The sequence below is a fragment of the Talpa occidentalis genome, unplaced genomic scaffold, assembly GCF_014898055.3.
Source record: "Talpa occidentalis isolate TD23 unplaced genomic scaffold, MPIMG_talOcc4v2.1 talOcc4.10, whole genome shotgun sequence".
NCBI classification, from domain to species: Eukaryota; Metazoa; Chordata; class Mammalia; order Eulipotyphla; family Talpidae; genus Talpa; species Talpa occidentalis.
Window position 1 is genome coordinate 62,059,356 of NW_023600993.1, and position 25,631 is coordinate 62,084,986.

Here is a 25,631-nt window from a genome sequence, read left to right on the forward strand (position 1 = left end):
ACAGCCTCTGCAGCGTGGGTTCAATTCCGGGCCGGCCAGAGAGATTCCCACATGGCGCGGCAGACCTCTCCTGTCGTGAGCCCGTTGCTCCCCTCAGCAGTGCTTTCTGTCTGCCTGCCTATTCTGCTCCCCACTCTGTCTCTGGTGAATCCTCTCACCCTCCAGCGCTCTGGCCTGTACCCCAGCTATTGTTAAAAAAAAAAAATTCTTTAAGAAAAAAAAAAAACTTATAAAAATTATTCTACTGCTTGCAAAATTAAAGGTTTTTTTTAAACAAAATTAAAAAGTTATTTAAAAAATACTTGAAATTATCAAATAAGATCCACCCTTCTTCACTGTGATGAAACTAAGGTGGTGAATATATCATTGAGACATTTTAAAGTGTTCAAATTGAGGAAACAGGTGAAATTTATTCATTTATCCATCCTTCCATTGTTTAGAAGTTCATTTGTTGTTCATTTATAGTATGGCTACTACAGGTCAAAGACAGAATAACCACCATAAATTGGAGAAATGAAGTCTTACTAAAGACCTCATGAAAATACATGTACTTCTCTTAGTGAATTATAACACATCCTCAAATGACATTGTTTCTTTATCTAGTCAATGAGAACAAAAGAATCCTGGCTGAAGTTGAACTTGAGGACATTATTTTATTATTTCGTAATTTTGCATAGTTTTCTGTTCAATTAAATTTGATATTATAACTGAAGCAATGATTTTTACTTTGAAAGCAAAAGATGAAAAGAATTAAAAAAATTCATACAAGTCAGTCCATCTTGTTTTACCATCTTTTGTCCTTATCCCTTACAGATTGGTGTGGAAATTTTCCCATCTTAGACATCACTTGTTCTCTATTTGGGCAATAATTTCTCGTTACATATGTTAGAATTGTTACCAAGGGGGTGGTATGATCGTACACTCTTTTCATAGATAGTGTTAAAGAAATATGCATTTTGGGTGCCATGTGACTATAATAGGGTGCTCTTTTATGAAATTTTAAATTTGGTTTTTAGACATATGTTTCTGAATAAGTACAACTATAAATTATCTCTTCCTTTTGGTGGAAGTGAATTTGAGAATATAGCAGGACATAGGATCTCCGGCTACTCAGGTCTGAAATATAGTAATTAAATTCCATTCTTCTTACTAATATGTAATTTAAGCACATTTCCAAAGAAAAGGGGAACAGATTTGATTGAATGGAAGTAGTTATTAATTAGCAATTGCTTTACATTGATGCTAAGAATAAAAGAAAAACATTAATGGTCATGCTTCATCTATAATCTGGGCAGCAATTTGCATGATCTTAAGTGTATTCACTGAAACTCCATCAGGCCAGCAGCCTGCAAGTCAGAGATTCATGGTGAGCTTTGCAGAATATTGAGCACATAAAAAGCCCAAGTGTCTCTTTCTGAATCTGATGTTCCCATGACACACAATACAGTCTGTCCAGTGGCTGGGCTGCTCACTTTTCAGGTCTGAGCTATGATAGCACCTTCCAAATAAGGAAAAGGAGAGCAGTGTGCACATTGTGAATGCAGGTATTGAGTTTCAATCCTTGAGGAAGAAAATATAGGATCCCTCGTGTCAAGTTAGCCTTGGCATCCTGGTCCTTCCAGAAATTCCAGGACCCATGCAGGGACCTAATTCCTTGTTCCATGAGTGGATGTTTCCTTAGGATGGAACAGCCCTACATGTGGGTTACACTCATGTAATGTATACTAAATTATTTTCTTTTTGTGTGTGTTTCAATCTGTAATACATACTATTATCCACACTAGTAATACTGATTTAAAGCAAACTGTTACATGAATGATTTGGGATGCAATCACCTGTAAATTGTGAGAAGATAAATAGACATAATAGATAGGGTTTTGTGCTGGCAAAAACACTGTATTTGAGGTAAGACTTTTCCTGGCCTAACACATAGCTGTAATGATCAAGAATAGAACCTAGGGCACATCACATACAATTTAAAACATAAGAGACCAGAGGCACCCGTGTGAATCTTAGCTCTATTGTGCATGAATGCTCAAGTTTTACATCAATTTCAACATTGACCTCAAGTTGGAAGCAAACTCAAGACTTATAATGTCTAAATCAAACCCTGTATGCTAAAATGTTATAGATTTCATAACTGCAGTCCAAAAAAGGTGACTATCTTGTCCAAGGTCATATAGCTAGCTAGTATCAGACTCAGCCAGGAATCATGGGAAGTATACAGGGTATTCATACTTTGAACTGTTCCTAAGAACCTTCCAGTTAGACCATGATAGTTCAGCAAGCAAAATCAATGTATCATAAATGAATCTGCCTGTCTATAGAAATTTCCTTAAAGGATGAAAATGGTTGAATGTCCAAGAATCTGGGCCCATTCACATATGTGCAGAGTTAACAGAAGCAGCATGCACATACTTCAGAGAACCTAGAACAAGGTCAGACCTTGTGAGATTTCTCCTACTATGTGACCCAGGACTCCTAGCTAAAATTGTGGCCTCAGGCTAAGTCAACTCCATGACCTTTGCCTTCAGGCTGATTAATTATCTCTTACTCCTTTTTTGCTAATCAATGTTGCTTACCCGTTAGAATTTCCAACAAGATAAAAGATATGTCCTGTTGGATATGACTAACATCTTATTATTGATACCTCTCATCATAATTTAAGAAGTTGATATCTACTTTCTACACCTGCCTGTTGTGAATTTGATTAATGTGAACCATTCAACAAATCAGTGTCAAACTCACACATAAAAATTCCACTTGAAAGCCAATGATGAGATAGAACTGAGATGACTCCATAGTGGTAAAAGAGTCTTGAGAGGCCACAAATCACAGCCCATCCACCATCTCATGGACATCTTTCTGCAACTTTATCTGAATCACACTGATTACAGTCTAATCCTCTCTGCTCTGCCATTGCTTCCATTGTTCTTGTAGACAGTGCTTAGCCCTCATGAAACACTTTTCAACTGAATCTGATACTTTCCACTCACCATAGCCACTGCTAGTGTCATGGTCATGCTCCTCTTAGTACAAGATCCGTGAGATGAGACCTGTTTGCTAGCCATAGTTCCCTGCTCTTCCTCTTGTATAGCTGTGCTCATAAGTCTTTACAGTTGGAATGTTGGAGCCATCTAGACATAGCTTTTGCACGGAGCAGTGGAATATTCAGTTTATAAACCAAAATTTCACTGCCATTGGATGGCATTGTGTCATTGGATAACACTGTTTCTCTTTATCCACTACGGTCATTTAATTTACCATTGTTCACTGTGGTATTGCCAATTTGGAGCCAAAATCAAAGATTTCCTAATTGAATTAAAGCTCAGTTTGCAAGATTTCCCAACTGTATCAGACTTATAAGAATTTAAACACATTTTATTTCAGCCACAATATGAACTTCAATCCCAACACAAAGGTAGAATTACTTAAAAATAAAGAAATATAAAATGAGTGAAAGATCAAGAGAGCAAGAGAGCTAAGTATTATTTTGCGTTGTTTATACTATTGGTTTAAACTCACATCTTAATTTCAAAGTTCTGCCTCTTTAAGTTACTCCAAAATCAACTACCTATATAGTTATTGAATGCCGATAATATTTCAGAAACTCTTTTAGGCAGTCTGAACACTGAGCTATACCAGAAATAGCTTCTGCCATAAAAAGGCTTCTGATCCAGTTTTATTGGCTCATTTTTATGGGGTTCTGTTATTCTGTTTTCAAGAAAAAAGTCTCTTTCATCTAACAAAAATTTTGTCTCACTCTACAACTTCTACTTACCATCTTAATTTTTTCTTTCAATTTTTGTTTAAAAATCATGTCAAATGCAGCTCTTAAATACACAACTTCATGAATTTTTATAAATGTGTATTCTTGTCTTTTAGGACTTTCCAGTCTGTGAGACCCTGTGCCTCTCCCCATGATTGCACCAGGGGAAAAACTGTACCCTCTGTGTGTGGCCTCTTTTTGCCACGAGATTCACCTATGGAGCTCTGTGACTTATCCATGGAAGAGGATCTGTCATTCACAGTGTTGCTTTAATCACTGATATATGTGAAAAAATAACTCATGGAAGTTCATGTATCACGCATGGAAATGCTTGTTGTGGGAGCTTGGGTTAGTCTGTGCCTTTACCATTCTGGCCTTTGCCTTGGTTATCCTGTGTGTTGACTATTCTGTGCCTTCTACCCAGAATATGAACAGGAAAAGTTTGAGATAAGGAACCTCTCAGGACAAAAGTCCTGTCTTCATGCTGAAACATGTGCTGAAACAGCATGTGCTGAAAACAGCAGTAGGTATTGTGCTTAGAGTAGCAAAAACACTGAGGCTTCCCTTAACTCTCTTCCTGATTTCCCAGGCTTGGCTTGTTCCAGAGTATTACTTACCCCTCCCCCCACCACCACATTTATTTATTCCCTATTTGCCTGCTTGCTTCTTTGATCCTTTTTTTTAATATTTATTTATTTATTTATACAAGCACTGGGTACAGTCAGAAGTGTGGGAGGGTGAGAGAACTCACCAGAGACAGAGCAGAGAACAGAACAGGCAGACTGACGAAATACACTGCTGAGGGGAGCAGCAGGTGCAACAGGAGAGGTCTGTGTGCCATGTGGGACCCTCGCCTGGTGGCCGGGGATTGAACTGGTACTGCAGAGGCTGCAGGCAGCTTTGCAGCCCAGCGCTCAACTGATGAACCACCAGGGGTGGCCCTTCTTCGATCTTTTCTTAGTCTTCTGTTTGATTCTAAATAAAAACAAGACTGCCCTTGGAGCTGGGCTGTACCTTCTTGGTATAGTTTCTCTAAGCATCTCATTGCTCCAAACCCACTTGAATGTTGAGTAATCTTTTTTCATCCTGGACCACATGGTTTTTATCATCCATGGAGTTTATGAATCACCCATGGAGGTATGTGTATCATTCATGGAAGTACATTTACCATTCATGGAGGTATATGGATTGTGCATAGGGTCATATTATCATCTATGGAGGTGCTTGTAGCAGCTGCTTATTATTATATTTCTTTATAGTATTCTATTACATAAAAATATCACAATATATTTATCAAATCTATTATTCACTCACATTGGGTTGTTTTTAACTTTTGACTATTATGAATCAGGCTACTGTGCCCATTTCAGTATGTGCATTTTGGTGGATACTAACATCCATTTCTCTTAGTGTTACACTTAGGAATAAAATTACGGGTCATAGAGTAGTCATATGTTCAATTATAGAAGTTGCTGACTGTCTTCCAAAGTAACCATACCAATTCATTTTCCCATCATCAGAGTGTGAGAGAGTCAGTTGATCAATACTCCCATCAAAACTGATGATGACTGATGTTATCTTCTCCCAGTCCAGCCCACCGCAGGACACCTTTGCTGTGGCTTTGTCCCATCAATGCCCTTCTATCAATGTTGTGATGGCTAAATAAGAGGGCACTTAGTGAGACAATAGAGTGGCTAAGCAATGTGGCTAGCAGCATTAACTATCTAACCAAAGAGTTTAAACTGATGAGGGCAGGAAACTCTGAGCATGTTTGAACAAAGGAGTGATGTAAAAGGGACCATGGTTTAGAAATATGGTGGAGTGGCAAAATGAATGAAGTGACACTTGGGTAGTGTTGCTGGTGGGACTGTGGAACAGGGTAGGATGATGCTAAGGGAAGTGAGCGGATTTGAGGCAGAGGGGAAGAATGAATTGTCTATCAACCTAGTGACTGATACTAAGAACATAAAAGAGGACTCTAAATAGAATTCTGGGTTTGGTTCTTAGGTGATAATTTGTGACTATGTTGGCTGAGTTTGAAGACTGAGGTCCTAGAGACACTTTTCACTCACCCCCAGACATGGATGGTTTGTTTTCAAGATTAAACTTGATTTTTTTTTCAAATTACCTTGGACATTAAACAAATTTGTTTTTTTTTTTTAACCAAAATATACATATTGTATCTAAGGAAAAAAATAAAGTTTTAAAGATGGATCTTGAACAGTAGCACTGCGGGGTGTAGGGTGATGGCTCCTGAACTTGGGAGGCTTGGGTGCCTCCCTGCTTGAGTCCTACAGCATCATCTTTTATGAATTTATATATTTAGGTTTCAGGCAAGACTTCACTTGAAAATGAAGTTTCAAATATTAGCCTAATTGTTATTGCACTCTTAAGCTATAAACTAATAAGAACAGTAACAATATGCTTTTCTGTTTTATTCCATTCCACTGCATATTCCTGGACATGGATACCAGTCACTACTTTTAATATGTTTTACTTGCAACATTCTGTAACTTTCTCTATATTGAGAAAAAGATAATCCAGCACACACCTGTGCTAATGTTGTCTTTTAAGACAGAAAACATTTTAACTTCTTCCAAGCTCAAAGGAACTGTAGGGTAAATGAATTAATCAGTTTTTTTGCACCACTAACCTCTGTGGGTATCACTTATGGCCTTGATCCTGTTGATGTAGAAGGCACTTGGGAGGGTGGGTGTGGGGCACACGTGACTAATTGTGTACACCTAAGCCCAGAGGCAGGGATAAAAACAGCAGTAGCAATGAAAGGACAGCATAATTTTAGAAGAGGTGAGACCACAAAATATGAGAATGCCTGAGAAAGCCCAGAGAAAGAGTGTAAATATTCACTGGGGGCTAGGAGGCTTAGTTGCCTGGCCTGTTGCCTGCCTCCTTGCATGCCAGCCTTCCTCCCTGGTGTGCATGTGTACCTGGGAGCATTACAGTCTGTAAAATCCACTGAGGGCTCCAGGACTCTCTTTATCCTTCTGCCAGAATCCATAGTGAACCTGCCCTGGGTGTGCTGGCACAATAGGATGTATCAAGCTATTTGATTCTTTCACTTAAACACAAACAAAAATATGTTTTATCTTATACAATTGTTGGGAACTCTTATTTTAGAAAAATAAAGACATTTTCTCTGTGTAAAAGCACATGTATATCTTACAGAGATATTTTGTTTTTTGTGTCTTTTATGAGGACTGTAATTGGTATTACATAGGCAGAGGCATAGTGTCAAGAACAGAGGCCCGCAGATGAGATGAAATGTATCACTGTGTGCTTTTTTTTACTTATTCAGGAATTTCTATAGTTTCCTCATCATAAAGTTGGCAATGAGAAGTGGCTTCCTGCAGCTGAAAGGAGGCATCTCAGGGCCACAGTAGCCCAGCTTTCAGGGATTCTCTCTTGAGGAATTGCTCCTCACCATGGATCTTGTCTAAATCAATCTCATCCTTTTTCTCCATACATAATTAATCACACTGTAATTGTGAGACATCTCATCTCTTGTTGCTTCCTTCATTCCTTATATTTAACTTTCTGTAATGCTTTGTACCTGGTTATTCATTGCCTGGATGCAGCCTCTGGGCAGACAGCTCTCTTAGAAAACCAGTTACCTCTCGCCTGCCCACTTCTCCTTTCTAGAAAACCGTAACCATGTAGATGGAGCTCTAAAGGTAACTCAGTTTCCTTGGAAATGTTATCACCTCATTCTTTTCTCTTAAGATAAAAGGACTAAACTTGATCATATTCTCCTTTACATTTTCTTGCATGCATTTTAACTCATAAAAACTGTAGGGAATACTTTGTCTGCCATTTGGATAAATATGGTAAGTACATAGTGGGTCTAACTCTTTTTCACTCATTTTGAACATGTTACTATTCAAATTGCTACTCTGGGGGGCCAGATCTTATGGATTACATAATGAAAAAAGATGTTAGTACAGTCTCGGTGGGATGGTCATTCTGGGACAGAACATCGACTCCTCATCAGTTTATCAGATTTTGTTTTAAACTATTTTTTTGATTTTTAAAAGATATTCAATATGAAAAAAATATATTGGCCTCTAGTGATCAAGTTTGCAAAAACTCAACCACCAAAGTGTTTCCTAGATATTCTGAGACTATATTTTAATCAGGCTCAGTGGTCTGCCCTGATCATATGATGGGGATGGGTTGTTGGTGGGGGGCATTTGGAACATGATGATAGGGATTGGCATTTGCAACATGACAGGCAGGGGGTGCTATGATTCCAGGACTTTCCATTAGGAATAAGAGGCCCTCATGGCAAGCACTGTAGTAGTAGAGACCCATATCCTACTGTGGGCAACCACCGGAGAGTTTTACAATCCAACCAGTGATGATCAGGGTCACCCTCACTGCTCCCACCATGAGAGGAATGGGGGAGATGACATCTAATGATGTACATTTTATAAAAGGAGTATACTCCAAGAGGTAGTTGTTCATTTAAGACCATAGAAAGTGGAGTATACTGAGGTTGAAAAGAAGTGGTCTAAGTCCAGGGAGGCCAATCAGTTTGATGTCCTGTTAAATATGATACATGGCCAATTAGATATGTAGTGAGGATGGTACGGCCTTTTCCAGACAAGGTGAGGAGGAGCACATACCACCCAGCTTCCTGCCACAGATATCCCAGAGATGCAGTAGATCAGTGTTGTCAAGCATGCACCAAACAGGCAGGTGTGGCTGATTAGTGTGAGCTGCAGTTAGGCCAGGGGTTGACATCTTAGCACCTTCACAAATCATATATGCTGGGCCAAGCTTCCCTTCAGCAACAGAACTGTCAATGGAGACAGCAGGAAACCCACCTGAGGACACAAAGCATGTTCAAGCAAGGAGGTTAGAATGTGTGTCTGAGCAAGACAAAGACCAGCCCAGCTGGGACCAGAGTTGGGGAATGGGGCAGACACACAGATTCCACACTTGAAGGTAAACCTGAGGCTGGAAGCTCAGGACCAAGCCCTACTCCACAGGCAAAGCTCAGGAATCCTCTGATGCCAGGGAGGTATTTGCTGACAAGACTTGCCTGGACAGGCATAGGCAGCCCTTGTCCATATGTCCCATGTAGCAACCACACCCCAGCCTGAGCACTTATTGGAAGTTCCTTGTAAGGGCAGGAATGACACAGTGCAGATTTTCTGATCCAGCAGACTGGGTAAAGGAGGAGATAGTCCTGGAGACCTCGGTGGCTTTTGCAGGTCTTTCATTTAGATTTACCAGGCATATGGCAGGCAGGGCTGCTGGGGGACCGGTGCAGTCCTCCCAGCCCCCAGCAAATTTTCACTCTTTCTGGGCTCTCTGGCGTTCTCTCGGCTTCCGTTCGTTCTTGGCTTCTGCTGGCGTCCCTGTGATGCCGCCCTTATAAACTCAGTCTCTCAGCCCAGGTGTACCCACTTTAGGTACTCAGTATCAGGCATGCATTCAGGACCACAGGTTTCCCTCATCTATCCTAATGGCGGGAGGGCAGAAAAGCCTGGTACTTTTTGTTACCCTACATTCCTCCTCTGCCATGTGGATCAATAATATGTTGGTTTCAGAGGGTTTTTCTGAAGTAGGGAAAAATAAGTATGTGTGCGCACCAGACCAAGCCTTGACAAAGTTAGCACTTACTACTTCTGAGATCTGTGCATTAGGTTGCAGGGGACAGACAACTCCCACTTATAGGAAGAAGGAAGAAACAAGTTGTTCTAAAGGAATAGGGATCATGCCTGATGCAACAATGGGATAAGGTGAACTTGTTCCCTTGCACCTCTGACAGCAAGAATTTGAGCAAGAACAGTGCCTCCTCAGAACACGGGAAGCTCAGGCTGAGAAGCCATCTGCATCTAGTGGTCACAGGGGCATATTGCAGGCTGGGGAATGCAAAGCTTTCCAGCAGTGCAGGTGAGTCATGAGTCTTCTGGGCTCTCCTTTCTTAGGGCTGCGTGGTTCTCCAGATGAGCCCATGAGGAAAATCACTGGCATCAGTATAAAAACCCATCAGTACAATGCAGATAATAATAAAGGCAGGTTAATAATAGATTTATAGATAAGCAACAAAGCACGAGTGGTTGTAAATCTATTTTAGATTAGGCAATAAGTGAATTATAAATAATACAACTAAACCTATTTAATAATGACTTCAGGCTGTCCTTTCACAGCTTGGAAACACAGACATCCCATTTGGTCAGGAGCATGTTTGAGCATTGGTGCATTTGAGTAGAAGTGATTCTTGTACTTACTTTGGTATTCATAAGGGAAATTCTTAAGCACAACAAGCCAAATTCTCCCCCCTTGCCAACCTGGCACCTAGCAACTGCACTCTAGCCAGGGTATCTTTGTACTCAGTGTGATATTAAGAATCTGCATTCCATCACAGAGCAGGATTGTAGATAAAACTTCATTTCCTTTTGCTTCATTTTTTCTAAGGCTAACCATTCTTTGTTCTTCCTTTCCTTTTCTTAAATCCATTATGCAATTTTTAAGAACTATCTCCCTGTCCCACACCCATTATTCCCATAATGACTATTTTTTATTTTATATATATTTTACACCATTCTTCAATTTTGTACAATGTATGCCGTCTCCTCTTAGGTGTAGTCCTGTGAAATTCCCACCACCATTTCACCAATGTCCTGTCACCTTAATCCCTTGTGCTCTTCCCACCCGTTTTGATCCTTCTCCCTCCTCCTCCCCAGCAGAATTTTATAGTCACCTATTGATTTTGATTTTAATTTATTAAAATTACTTTCCCCCCATCCCTTATTTGGTTCCCCTATATTCCTCCTATAAGTGAAACCATCCAATATTTTTCTTTTTCCTTTTGACTTATTTCACTAAGCAAAATCCCTTCCAGCTCCACCCATGTTGCTGTAAATGACATAAGTTTATCTTTTCTGATTGCTGAGAAATATTCCATTGTGTATATATACCACGTCTTCTTGATCCAGTCATCTATTTTTGGGCAATTGGGTTGTTTCCATAGCTTACTTATTGTAAAAACTGTTTCAATAAACATATGGCTGCAGGTGCCCTTTCGTATTAATGTTTTTATGTCCTTTGGGTAGATTCCTAGGAGTGGAATTGCTGGATATGTGGAAGCTCTATTTTCAGTAGACTGAGGAACCTCCACAGAGCTTTCCACAGTCATTGGACCAGTTTGCACTCCTACCAGCAGTCTAGTAGAGTTCCTTTTTCTCCACATCCTTGCCAACATTTGTTGTTGCTAGCTTTTAAATATGTGCCATTCTCACTGGTGTAAGGTGGTATCTCATTGTGGTTTTGATTTGCATTTCCCTGATTATAAGAGATGTTGAATATTTTTTTTATATACCTGTTAGCCTTCTGCATTTCCTATTTGGAAAAGTGTCTTTTTAATTCTGCTCATTTTTTTTACTGGATTGTTTGCTTAGTTTTTGTTGAGTTGTGTAAGTTCTTTGTACATCTTTGTGATCAGTCCCTTATCAGATGTATAAAGTGCAAATATTTTCTCCCAATCAGTAGAGTGTTTCTTTGGTTATTGCCTCTTCTGCTATATAGAATTTTTTTAGTTTGATGTTATCCTACCTCTTTATCTTTTCCTTCACTTTCTTTGCTTTAGGGATGAGTCTTTAAGATGTTTCTGAGATGTATGTCAAGGAGTGTTTGCCTATGTTTTCATAAATCCATATTTTATGGTAGTAGACCCTATGTTCAATTATTTTATCCATTTTGAGTTGGTTTTGTACATGGTGTGAGGTAGTAGTCTCGTTTCATTCGTTTGCATGTGGCAGTGCAGTTTTCCCAGCACCATTTATTGAACAGACTGTCCTTGTGCCATGGCATATTCTTTGCTCCTTTGTCATAAGTAGTTGTCCATATACATGTGGGTTATCTGGGTTTTAAATTCAATTCAATTGTTCTGTGTGTCTGTTTTTGTTCTTATACCATACTGTTTTAATTATGTCTTTTTTTTTTTAGTGTAACTTTTTATTTATTTATTTTTAAAGATTTATTTATTTATTTATACATACAAGCAGTGGGTACAGTCAGAAGCGCGGGAGGGTAAGAGAATTCACCAGAGCTAGAGTGGGGAGCAGAGCAGGCAGGAGGACCGAAGTACACTGCTGGGGGGAGCAGCGGGCGGCAGGAGAGGTCTGCGAGCCATGTGGGACCCTCCTCCGGTGGCCAGGGAGCAGCCGGGGATAGAACCAGCACTGCAGAGGCTGCAGGCAGCTTCGCAACCCAGCGCTCAACCGCTGCGCCACCGGGGAGGCCCTAATTATGTCTTTGTAGTAAGGTTTAAAGTATGTGAGTGTGATGCCTGCATTCTTCTCTTTATCAGAAGAGCTTTGACTAGTCATGGGTTTTTTTTTTTTTTTTGGTGATTCTTTATGAATTTTAGCAATATTTGTTCTATTGCTTTGAAGAATTCCATTCAGATTTTTATTGGAATTGCATTGATTCTGTAAATTGCTTTCAGTAGGATGGACATTTTGATTATGTTAATTCTTCCTATCCATGAGCAGCGAATGTCTTTCTATTTCTTTGTGTCTTCTTCTATTTCTTTTAATAATATTTTATAATTTTCTTTGTATAGGTCTTTCAAACCCCCTTTGTTAGGTTTATTTCCAGGTATTTGAACATTTGGGATGGATTTATAAAATTTCTTCCTCTTCAGACTGATTGGTTGCATATAGGGAGGCTACTGTTTTTTGTGTGTTGATTTTGTATCCTGCTACTTTACTAAACTGGTTTATTGGTTTAATTGGTTTTTCTTTAGAAGATTTAGGATTTTCTATGTATATTGTGTATTCTGTACATATATCTACAAATAATGATACTTTTATGTCTGCTTTCCCTATTTGGATTCCTTGCATGCCTTTCTTTTGCCTTATTGCTCTAGCTAGGACTTCCTGTATTATATTGAAAAGCAGTGGTGAGAATGGACATCCTTGTCTTGTTTCAGATCTTAAAGGGAAGGCTTTCAGCTTTTCACCATTGAGGATTACATTGGCTGTGGGTTTGTCATATATGACTTTTATTATGTTTCAAAGTCTTTTATCATAAATGGATTTTGAACTTTGTCAAGCGTTTTCTCAGCATATATATATATATATATATATATATTTAAAGATTTATTTATTTATGCAAGCACTGGGTACAGTCAGAAGCGTGGGAGGGTGAGAGAATTCACCAGAGCCAGAGCGGGGAGCGGAACAGGCAGAAGGACCGAAGTACACTGCTGAGGGGAGCGGCTGGTGGCAGGAGAGGTCTGCGCATGCCATGTGGTACACTTGCCCAGCGGCAGGGGATCAAACTGGCTCTGCAGAGGCTGCGGGCAGCTTCGCAACCCAGCGCTCAACTGCTGTGCCACTGGGGAGGCCCTCAGCATATATTTATAATATCATATGGTTTTCATTTTCCCTTTTGTTGATGTGTTGAATTACATTAATTGATTTTCAGATGTTGAACTATCATTGTCTCCCAGGAATAAATCCTTCTGGGTTATGGTGTATTATCCTTTTGATGCATTGTTGGGTTCAGTTTGCTAGGATTATTGAGGATTTTTGCATCTGTGTTCATTAGGAAGAATGGCCTGTAGTGTCGCCTTGCTGGTAGCAGCATTGGGAGCAGTGAAGCACAGAGGAAAGACAGACCAAAGTCCAAAGAGAGAAAGAGGCAGAGGGAGGGAGAAAGGGAAGGGGGAGGACAGCGAAGGGGAGGGGGAGAAGAAGAGGAGAGAGACACCCCTAAAAGGGTTTACACCCCAGCAAGCATAGCACCTATTTCCAGGGCAGTCTCACATTTATTCATTTATTGGAAATCAGATTCAGGGAAAGTGGGCAAGTACTTGGAAGAATGTGTGGAGGAATGTGAGTGGTGGGGATGTGGACTGGGGATGTGTAACTGGGCCCCTAGCTGAGGCACAAGCTAAGGGGCAGTGAATAGGGGCTGTTGCCTGGGGGCTCCATTGTTGCTGCTGTTCAAAACATCCTATATCTAGTCCCTGTTTACACTTAACTTCCTGTCAAGGTACTCTAACTGGTTATGCTAATATGGCCATAAAGTCTGCCTGCTGTTTTCAGCAGATACCCGTTTTCCAGTATGTTACTCACACCAAGACTTTTATCCTGGTAAGAGGACCCCTGCCTGACTCCACATTTTAGCTTGACAAGCAGGAACTCTGAGCAGCAAGAGAATATTTCAAGAACAACTGGGACTGGGGTATCGACACTGTAGTTTTCTTTTTTTGTGTTGTGTTTGTTTGGTTTTGGTATTTGTGTAATGTTGGCTTCATAAAACATATTTGGTAGTATTCCTTCTTTCTCAGTTTTTTGAGAGTTTTTGTGGGATTGGCACCAATTCATCTTTGAATGTTTGGTAAAAATCATTGAGAAACTGGTCCTGAACTTTTGTTTTGGGGAGGGTTTTGATTACTGTTTCAATTTCATTGCTTGAAATTGGTTTGTATTGGTTTTCTGTTTCTTTCCAATATCTTCTTTTCTGAAATGATAATAAATGTCTAATATATTTTAGTGCTTCTTCATTTGGTGAGTATATATATTGATGAGTGTTATATCCTCCGGGTGTACTGTCCCCTTGATCATAATGTAGTGACCGTCTATGTCTCTTATAACTTTTTCAGTTCTATTTTATCTGATATAATCATGGCTGTTCCTGCCTTCTTTTAGGGTGCTTTTGCTTGTAGAATTGTTTTCTAGCACTTTACTTTCTTTCTTTTTTTTTTCATTTATACTTCCTTTCATTAGAAAATGGGAACTGGAAAGTCCAATGATGTTACCTAATGAGAAGTTCAAAACATATTTGTGTTGCATTCCTTCAAGGGGTCAAGTCTACATCCCTATCAATCTTTATTTTCCTATTCTATTGAAAAGTATTTCAACATTATGTTTTTGATTTTTAATTTATTATAATTAGTCTTTTTCCTGGTCCCTTATTTAGGTTTTCTAAATTCCTGCTATGAGTGAGACCATCTGGTATTTTTTTTTCTTTTACTTTGTGGCTTATTTCACTGAGCATGATCTCTTCCACCTCCAACCATGTTGCTGCAAATGGCATGAGTTTATCTTTTTTGATTGCTGAGTAATATTCCATTGTGTATATGTACCACATCTTCTTGATCCAATCATCTATTTTGGGGCATTTGGGTTGTTTCCAAAGCTTAGCTATTGTAAATAGTGCTGCTATAAACATAGGGGTGCAGGTGCCCTTTTGAGTTAGTTTTTGTGTCTTTTGGGTAAATACCTAGGAGTGGAATTGCTGGATCATATGGAAGCTCCATCTTTAGCAGGTTAAGGAATCTCCACACAGCTTTCCATAGCAATTAGACCAATTTGCACTCCTACCAGCAGTGCAGGACAGTTCCTTTTTCTCTACATCCTCGCCAACATTTGTTGTTGCTAGTTTATTTTTTTTTAATATGTGCCATTCTCACTGGTGTAAGATGGTATCTCATTGTAGTTTTGATTTGCTTTTCCCTGCTTACAAGTGATGTTGAACATTTTTTCATATGCCTGTTGGCCATTTGCATTTCCTCTTTGGAGAAGTTTCTTTTTAGCTCTTCTGCCCATTTTTTTGACTGGGTTATTTACTTTGATTTTGTTGAGTCTCATCAGCTCTTTGTAGATTTTTTGTGATCAGTCCTTTATTATTAGTGCTGCATGCAAAAATTTTCTCCCAATCAGTGGGGTATCTCTTTGCCTTGGTTACTGTCTCTTTTGCTGTGCAGAAGCTCTTTAATTTGATGTAGTCCCTGCTGTTCATCTTTGACTTCACTATCACTGCTTTGGGTGATATGTCTTTAAAGATGTTACTGAGGTGTATGTCATGTAGTATAAAGGACCTATACAAAGGAAAACATAAAACACTGTTAAAAGAAATAGAAGAAGACACAAAGAAATAGAAAGACATTCCCTGCTCCTGGATTGGAAGACTTATCATTATCAAAATGGCCATCCTACCAAAAGAGATTTACAGATTCAATGCTATTCCAATAAAAATTTCAATGACATTCTTCAAAGAAATAGAACAAATATTGATGAAATTCATATGGAACCACCAAAAACCCTGAATAGTCAAAGCTCTCCTGAAAAAAAAATAAGAAGGGAATGGAGGTATCACATGCCCAAATTTCAAACTATACTACAAAGCCATAATCATCAAAACTGCATGGTATTAGAACAAGAACAGACACACAGACCAATGGAACCAAATAGAAAATCCAGAAATAAACTCACAGATTTATGGTCAACTAATCTTTGACAAAGGAACAAAGAATATGCACTGGAGCAAAGAAAGTTTGTACAATAAATGGTGCTGGGCCTCCCTGGTGGTGCAAGGTGATAAGCACCACACTATGAAGTAATCCACAGCCTCTGTAGCATGAGTTTGATCCCTGACTGGCTAGGGAGAAGCCCACATGGTGAGGCAAACCTCTTCTGTCTCGCCCGCTGCTCCCCTCAGCAGTGTATTTCAGTCTGTCTGCCTTTTCTGTTCCCTGCTCCGTCTCTGGTGGATCCTTTCATCCTCTGTACCCCAGCTCTTGCCTGCATAAAAAAATAAATCTTTAAAAAAAATGGTGCTGGGAAAACTGGATTGTTACATGCAAAAACTGGAAGCTTGACTATTACCTCACACCATGCACAAAAACAACTCAAAATGGATTAAAGAACTAGACATAAGAACTAAAACCATAAAATATATAGAAGTAAACATAGGCAAAACTTTACTTTCTTTTTTAAAATTTTTTTAAAGATTTATTTATTTATGCATATAAGAACTGGGGTACAGGCCATAGGTGCGGGAGAGAGGGTGGCAGGTGAGAGGATTCACCAGAGACAGAGGGGGGAACAGAACACGGAGAATGACTGAAATACACTGCTGAGGGGAGCAGCGGGTGAGATAGGCGATGTCTGCTGCGCCATGTGGGTGTCTCCCTGGCCAGGTATTGAACTCATGCTCTAGTGGTTGTGGATAGCTTCATAGGTTGTGTCTTAAGCCCTTGCACCACCAGGGAGGCCCCTCTAGCACTTTACTTTCTTTTTTTAAAGATTTTTATTTATTTATTTATACAAGCACTGGGTACAATCAGAGGCGCAGGAGGGTGAGAGAATTCACCAGAGCCAGAGTGGGGGAACAGAACAGGCAGACAGATGAAATACACTGCTGAGGGGAGCAGCGGGCGCAGCAGGAGAGGTGTAGAGCCATGTGGGACCCTCGCCAGCAGCTGGGGATCAAACCGGCACTGCAAAAGCTGCGGGCAGATTTGCAGCCCAGCGCTCAACCGCTGTGCCACCAGGGGAGGCCCACCAGCCCTTTACTTTCAATCTATGTTTGTCTTTTGCAGTTAGATGTGTTTTCAGTAAACAGCAGAAGGTTGGATTCTGTTTTTTTATTTTTTTAATCTAGCCTGCTATTCTGTGTCTTTTTATTGATCAGTTTAGTCCATTTACATGTAGGGTTATTATTTATACCCTGGAGTCTGTGCTGGCATTTTGTTCATCATTTGGTGGTTCTGTTCCACAACTTAGTTTGTTCTTCCTATTCATTTTTCTGTTGGTTTAGACTTTAAGGTTTCTTGTAATATTTTTTGGAGTGGGAGTTTAGTGCTAATGAATTTCTGAACATTTTATTTGTCTGAGACAGTCCTTGTTTTTCCCTCATAGAGGAAGGAGAGCTTTGCAGGTTAAAGTATTCTTGGTTGGCCTTTTTTTTTCTCTTAGAGTTTGTTGAATATGTCATTCCATTCTTTTCTTGCTCATAGTGTTTTTTCAGCGATGTCTGATGTCAGCCTAATTGGTTTTCTTTGTAGGTTATCTGTATCTTTCTCCTCATCTGTTGCATTATATTTTCCTTGTCTTGGACTCTTAGAAATTGTGTGTCTGTAGGGTAAGGTAAAAAGTATCAGTTCTTTCTGCCTTACCACCATTGGGTTTGATGATGGAACCCTGTGGTTCTGAATGCATGCCTCATGGTGGGCACCTGTGCTAGAGTGTGGGCATACATAAGTGTGTACACCTGGGCTGAGAGGCTGGGCTTATAAGGGCAGCGTCATGAGGATGCCAGGAGAAAAGCAAAGCCAAAGAAAGAGAGAGCAAAAGGAGTGGAGGGCCACGAGAGAACATCGGTGAGCACAGAGAGAATGAAGACTTGCTGGGGGCTGGGAGGCAGGCCACCCCTGGCACCCCTGCCTGCCATGTACCTGGTAAATCCCAATAAAAGCTGGCAAAAGCCACCAAGGGCTCCAGGACTCTCCTCCTTTACCATGTGCGCTTTAATCATAGAGCTCCTGCTCCTGTCCCTGTCCTGCTGCTACAGTATCTTGCTGTAGTTTTCCTTTACAGCCACCACTATGTAGTCAAGCCTGGGGTAGTCAAGAGTCTTGTGTGCACTACCAAGCACATAGCGAACCACAATCTACTAGGAGGGATGTACTTTTGTGCTGGTGTTCTCTCGAACCCTCTGCTTCTCTGCTGGTTCTCCTTCTGATGGCTCTGCTTTGTTCCACTCCCCTGGTATCCCATGATGCCACCCGTATGAGCCCAGTCTCTCAGCCCAGGTGTACCCACCTACATATGCCCACACCCCACTCCAGGTGCCTACCATCAGGCATGCATTCAGGACCATAAGTATCCATAATCAATCCTAATGGGGGGGGGCAGAAAAGCCTGACAATCATTTACCCTACAATGACCCAGTCTCAGACTCAATATTCCTGAATGTTCCAAGGTAAAACTGCTAATCTGGTTCTTGGTGGCTGGAATTGTCTTCAAGTCTCCAGATTTTCTCAGGTGGAACTAGAGAACTTAAGATTTTTGCTTTTTTCCCCTAATTATCTACTTGTTTCTGCTTTCACATAAGTTTACTCCAGAATAGATTTAAGACAGCTTTCACAAAGAAGAGGAAATAAAAATTATATTAGCAAGTGGGACTATGAAGACCAAATGTATTGCATATGTCAATGGAAGAACACAGCCACATTTATTTACTAAACAGCTCCATAATGTATGTACTAAGATGCCTAGAAGCATTGCCTCTATATCTTTGAACAGACTGTGGAGCATTAAAGTGCACAACCTTTTAAGTATGATATTTTGTGCAACTGAGAAGACTCACAACCACCTTTTGGTGTTCTATCTCCATCACATCTTTCCTCTTACTAAAGATAATTACTCTCAACATCTGCGATAAACAATTCCTATTTTGCCTTGTATCATTCTTAGTGATGGAGGGAGTGACCATGTGAGAAGGATATCACTTAAAAATCTATTTTACAGGGCCTCCATGGCACAGGTGGTTGAGCGCAGTGCTCTGAAGCTGTCTGCAGCCCCTGCAGCGCCTATACGATCCTGGCCGGCCGGCGAGGGTCACACATGGTGTGGCAGACCTCTCCTGTCTCACCCGCTGCTCCCCTTAGCAGTGTATTTCAGTCAATCTGCCTGTTCTGTTCCCCACTCTGTCTCTGGTGAATCCTCTCACCCCCCACACCTCTGGCCTTTACCCGAGCTCTTGCATAAATAAAAAAAAATCTATTTTACATCTCTCACAGTTTTACTTTCACATTATCTTCCTAAAATTTGACAAAATTGGAGATCACATTGATAGCAGATTAAAATTATTAACATTTCTTCTTGAAAGAATGCTGAACATTATGTTCTAGTATCAGCTGTCACCACTATAGTGCACACATGATAAGAACAGCAATTGAAACTACCTGAGTCACACTTACTGACCAGTAGTAGTGGTTTGTGCTTCATAATTAACTATGTTTCTTCCAGGAAACTTTTTATTTTATTTTATTTTACATATTTTACATCATTTTTCATTTTTGTACAATGTATGGATTTTCATCTTGGTTATATTCCCCATACAATTCCCACCACCCTTATTCTGATCCTAATACCTACTCCTCCCCCCCTCCACCCCCGTAGTGTGTCTCTGGTTTATAGCTGCTTGTTGATTTTGATTTTTACTTTATTATAATTAGTCTTTTTCCTGGCCCCTTATTTAGGTATTCTAAATTCCTGCTATGAGTGAGATCATCTTGTATTTTTCTTTTTCTTTCTGGTTTATTTCGCTGAGCATGATCCCTTCCAGCTCCATCCATGTTGCTGCAAATTGCATGAGTTTATCTCTTTTTTTTAAATAATAAATTTTATTTTTATATTCCCCCATACAATTGCAACCCCCCCATTCTGACCCCAATCCCTCCCCTCCCGCCCCCCACCCACCCAAAAATTGTTTCTGGTTCATAGTTTTTTGTTGATTTTGATTTTCACTTTCTTATAGTTATTCATTTTCCTGGTCCGTTATTTAAGTTTTCTAGATTCCTGCTATGAGTGAGACCATCCGGTATTTTTCTTTTTCTTTTTGGCTTATTTTGCTGAGCATGATCCCTTCCAGCGCCATCCATGTTGCTGCAAATTGCATGTGTTTATCTTTTTTGAATGCTGAGTAATATTCCATGGTATATATGTACCACATGTTCTTGATCCAGTCATCTATTTTTGGGCATTTGGGTTGTTTCCAAAGCTTAGCTATTGTAAACAGTGCTGCTATAAACATAGGGGTGCAGGTGTTCTTTGGAATTGATGTTTCTGTGTCCTTTGGGTAAATACCTAGGAGTGGAATTGCTGGATCATATGGAAGCTCTATGTTTAGTAGGTCCAGAAATCTCCACACAGCTCTCCATAGTGGTTGGACCAGTTTGCATTCCCACTAACAGTACAGGAGAGTTCCTTTTTCTCCACAACCTCGCCAACATTTGTTGTTGCTAGTTTTTTTAATATGTGCCATTCTCACTGGTGTAAGATGGTATCTCATGGTAGTTTTGATTTGCATTTCCCTGATGACAAGTGATGTTGAACATTTTTTCATATGCCTGTTGGCCATTTGCATTTCCTCTTCAGAGAAGTTTCTTTTTAGCTCTTCTGCCCATTTTTTGACTGGATTCTTTTCTTTGTTGTTGTTGAGTTTCATCAGCTCTTTGCAGATTTTTGTGATCAGTCCTTTATCATTAGTGTTGTGTGCAAAAATGTTCTCCCAGTTGGTGGGGTTTCTCTTTGTTTTTGTTATTGTCTCTTTTGCTGTGCAGAAGCTCTTTAATTTGATGTAGTCCCAGCTGTTTATCTTTGCCTTCACTATCACTGCTTTGGGTGATGTGTCTGTAAAGATGTCTTTGATATGAATATCACGTAGTGTTTCGCCTATATTTCCTTCTATGTATTTTATGGTTTCAGGTCTTATGTCTAGTTCTTTAAGTTTATCTTTTTTGATTGCTGAGTAATATTCCATTACATATATGTACAACATCTTCTGTTCCAGTCATCTATTTTGGGGCATTTGGATTGTTTCCATAGCTTAGATATTATAAATAGTGCTGCTATAAACCAGATAGAGTGAAGACTTGCTGGGGGCTGAGAGGACTGCCAGCCTTCCGGCCCCCCAGCATCAATGCCTGCCATGTACCAGCTAAATCCCAATAAAAAGACCTGCAAAAACCACTGAGGACTCTGATTCCTCCTTTACCCGGTCTGTTGGATCATAGAAAACCTGCACTGTGTCTATTCCTGACCCTACACATCCTTCCTCCAGTGCAAGCCTGAAACTCTCATAATGAATTCTTGCATATCTGAGTAAAATTTTGCAATGATGGTGAGCCAAGGTGCATAAATCTACAATTGTATAACATATTGCTTTCTGGTCCAAAGGTACAACTGAGGACAAAGTTGAGGTCCATGTTCTTTCTCAGTTTGTCTATAAATGTCCAGGAAAGCAGAATGTCCTACCAGTTCAGTGTACTTAGGCAAGCTGAAGAGAAACCAGGGATTGGTAATTTTTCTCAATAATTAAGGCACAAAAAAGATACAGGCCATCTGAGAAATGATATGCTTAGCTGGCATAGTACAGGTAAGGGTTTTGATTCATCATGGGTTCAGTTGTTTCTGCATCATTGGACAGCAGAAATGAACAGCAGAAGCATCACTTAGAAAAACTCCATGTATTAATGACATTAAGTTAGTGCTTTGCTTACTTTTTATTCTTAAATCAGGGCTTCATCTGTTATCGTCATGCTTATGGGTTCAAATACATTTATGTAGTGGCAGGATGGCACAGACCGGGTTTTCTATGATTGGAGCAGGTGGGTAAAGGAGAGTCCTGGAGCCCTCAGTGGCTTTTTCAGGCTTTTATTGAGTTTACTAGATACACGGCAGGTAGGGGTGCTGTGGGGCCAGGAGGCTGGCAGACATCTTAGCCCCTAGTGAATCTTCACTCTTTGTGTCTCTCTGGCGTTCTCTCATTGTAGGGTAAGGTAAAAAATCAGGCTTTTCTGCCCTCCCGCCATCAGGATAGATGAGGGAACCCTGTGATCCTGAATGCATGCCTGATGGCAGGCACCTGAAGTGGGTACACCCACGCTAAGACTGTGCTTTTTAAGGGTGGCGTCACGGGGATGCCAGCGCCAGCAGTAGAAGCCGAAAGAGAAGAATCCCGAAGCAGAAGCAGAGAACGCGAGATAGCCCAGATAGAGTGAAGATTTGCTGGGGGCTGGGAGGCTGGCAGTCCTCCCAGCCCCCCACCACCCCTGCCTGCCACGTACCCGCTGAATCCCAATAAAAGACCTGCAAAAACCACTGAGGACTCTGACTCCTCCTTTACCCGGTCTGCATGGGATCAGAGAACCTGCACTGTGGTCATTCCTGCCCTTTACACTCATGGACTCTCATTTTCTGCTGGTTCTCTTTCAGTCTCTTGCTTGTTCTCCTTCTGGTCTCCACTACGCCACCCTTATAAGCCCCATCTCAGCACAGGTGAATTCCATCTATGTATGCCCACACCCTACTCCAAGTGCCTGCCATCAGACATGCATTAAAGAGTGCAGGGATCCATCATCAATCCTAATGATGGGAGGGCAGAAAAGCCTGACATCATTTACCCTACAATTTATGTGTTTGTGATAACAATTTGAGGTGATGATGATCTTGGTTTTCAAAATTTGAACAAAGATCCCTTCTAGTGAGAATCCCCAGGTGTTTTCCCAGATGCAGTGCAATCTGGCTTTAATGGATAGGGCACCAGTCTATGCCTGTCATTCCAGATAAGCTGCATGTGAGGCAAACCAATACAGTGCACTGATGGTGGTAATTCTACAGAAAAAATAAGCTCTTAATTTCCCTACCCAAACACCAAAATTTATAAATAAAAAACAAACACCAGTCTATTAACCTTGTTATAGTATGTATTATGCTGATAAAGAACAATCAGCAGCCCTGGTGGCACAGGCGGTTGAGCGCCGCACTGTGAGGCTGTCTGCAGCCTCTGCAGCGTGGGTTCGATCCCTGCCGGCCGTCGAGAATCCCACATGGTGAAGCAGGCCTCTCCTGTCTTGCCCGCTGCTCCCCTCAGCAGTGTATTTCTTCAGGCTGCCTGTTCTGTTCCCTGCTGCGTCTCCGGTGAATCCTCTTACCCTCCTGCGCATCTGGCCTGTACCCCGGTTCTTGTATAAAATAAATAAATAAATTTAAAAAAAAGATGTGGTATGGTATATATGGTATATATACATAGTGGAATATGATTCAGTAATCAAAAAAGATAAATTCATGTCATTTATAGCAACATGGATGGAGTGGGAGGGGAAGTAAGTACTCAGTGAAATAAGTAAGAAGGAAAAAGAAAAATAGTGGATGGTTTCATTTATTGGAAGAATATAGGGAAACAAAGTAAGGGATCGGGGGAAAATACAAAAATAGAAGGCAACTATAAATCAGAGACATTGGGCAGTAAAGGGGAGGGAGAAGGTTCAAAACAGGGCCAGGAAAAGCACAAGAAACTATGGTGATTTTTCAAGGGGAATGACTTTTTGTCAGTTACGCAAATATGGTGCACTCTCCCCTCCCCTTTTGGCACTTATTAAAATATAGAATTATGAACATCCCAATGCTGTTTGAGCTTCCCTGGGTGTCAGTCAAGTAAAGGACCAATCAGGTAAAAAATGTGGGCACCCAGGAGAGTATTTAAGTCAGGCTCCAGTCAACTTGAAAGGGGTATATGAAGAAACTTGGAAGAAAACTTGAAAAAGACTTGAAGAGGCAGCTGGAACAGCAGTCAGATTCATCTTGAAAACATTTGCTGAGCTATATGACCCTGTCCTTCTCAAGTCTGAAACAGTGTTGAAGCACAGAGCAACACAGGTAAAAGGACAGTGCCAAGAATGGGACAGCTCACTGTCAATGGGTTCCCCCTCATGTACTCAAATGCAAGACCACTTAGGCTCAGGATTGAACTCCAACGGGGTTTATTTACACCATAGCAAAAGAGAAGTTGGGAGAGAAAGAGTGGCAAGACTAGAAGCATTAGCAATGGTTCAAACATTATGGAGGTGTCAGGTCACAAAGGTCTCATGTCATGAAGATCTCAAAGTTCTCAGTGAAGGTGGCATCAGAACTGTCAGCAACAGGGCCTCCCTGGTGGTGCAAGGGGTTGAGAACCGCACAATGAAGCAATCCACAGCCTCTGCAGCACAAGTTCGAAACCCGGCCAGGGAGCAACCCACATGGTGCAGCAGACCTCTCCTGTCTCGCCCGCTGCTCCCCTCAGCAGTGTATTTCAGTCAATCTGCCTGTTCTGTTCCCCACTCTGTCTCTGGTGAATCCTCTCACCCCTCCACACCTTTGGCCTGTACCCCAGTTCTTATATGCATAAATAAATCAATCTGTAAAAAAAAAAAAAAAACAGTCAGCAACAGCAATCCAAATGCAAAGAATGGGCCAGGCAGCACTGAATACCAGATAACACCTGGGGATGATGCCAGATATGTCAGAGGCAGGGACCTGAGTTATTGCTCTCAGAGAAGCTAGGCATAAATACAACAACAAACAGCTCTTTTAAGGACACCTAGCACAGGACCAGTGATGTCATTCAGTGTGGAATGTCATGTCCGAGGCAGCATATATCCTGATATACTGATATAAAATGGAAAAGCTTGACCTGAGCCCAGACTGGACTGAGCCTTAGGGAAGGCTCCTGGTCTGGAGAGCCCCAAGTAACTGAGTGGCCTCAGCAGGGCCAGAGGCAAACTGCATCTGACACCCCTCAGGGGGCTGGGCCTAATAATTAAGGGGTCCCTGTGTCAAGGGCCCTTCTTCATTCCCAGAATACTTTTCATTGTCCTTTCCTCAGGGGACAGCAAATCACCCACATTATCAAGTCCATCAACTGGATTATTTTCTAAAGTTTTATTTTATTTTATTTTATTAAGATTTATTTATACAAGAACTGGGGTACAGACCAGATTTGCAGGAGGGTGTGAGGATTCACCAGAGACAGAGTGGGGAACAGAACAGGCAGACTGACGAAATACACCGCTGAGGGGACCAGTGGGCGCGACAGGAGAGGTCTGCTCGCCATGTGGGACCCTCGCCAGCCAGCTGGGATCGAACTGGCTCTGCAGAGGCTGCCGACAGCTTTACAGTGCTGTGCTCAACCACCTGCACCACCAGGGGAGGCCCACAACTGGATTATTTTCTTTGAGGTAACATTGATTGACATCATTGTTCTAAAAGTGTAAGATCTCCCCCTTCACGTGTTATTACTGCAATTGGGCTTACTGTTGAGAGACCAAAAAAAAAAAAAAAAAAAGCCAAACCAAGGGCTATAGTTATATCTATACAATAAGGGACTATAGCTAGTCAAAGCCAGTGCCCACCAGAAGACAGATGCACAATTGCAAGATATCTCTGGCTCAAAGAACAACAATGGGGTTTATTTTATGAACAGGGGGAAAGAATATACTTTCACTACAAGTGGCCAACCATCTCACCCCAAATAGTGTCCACCAGAAACAAGC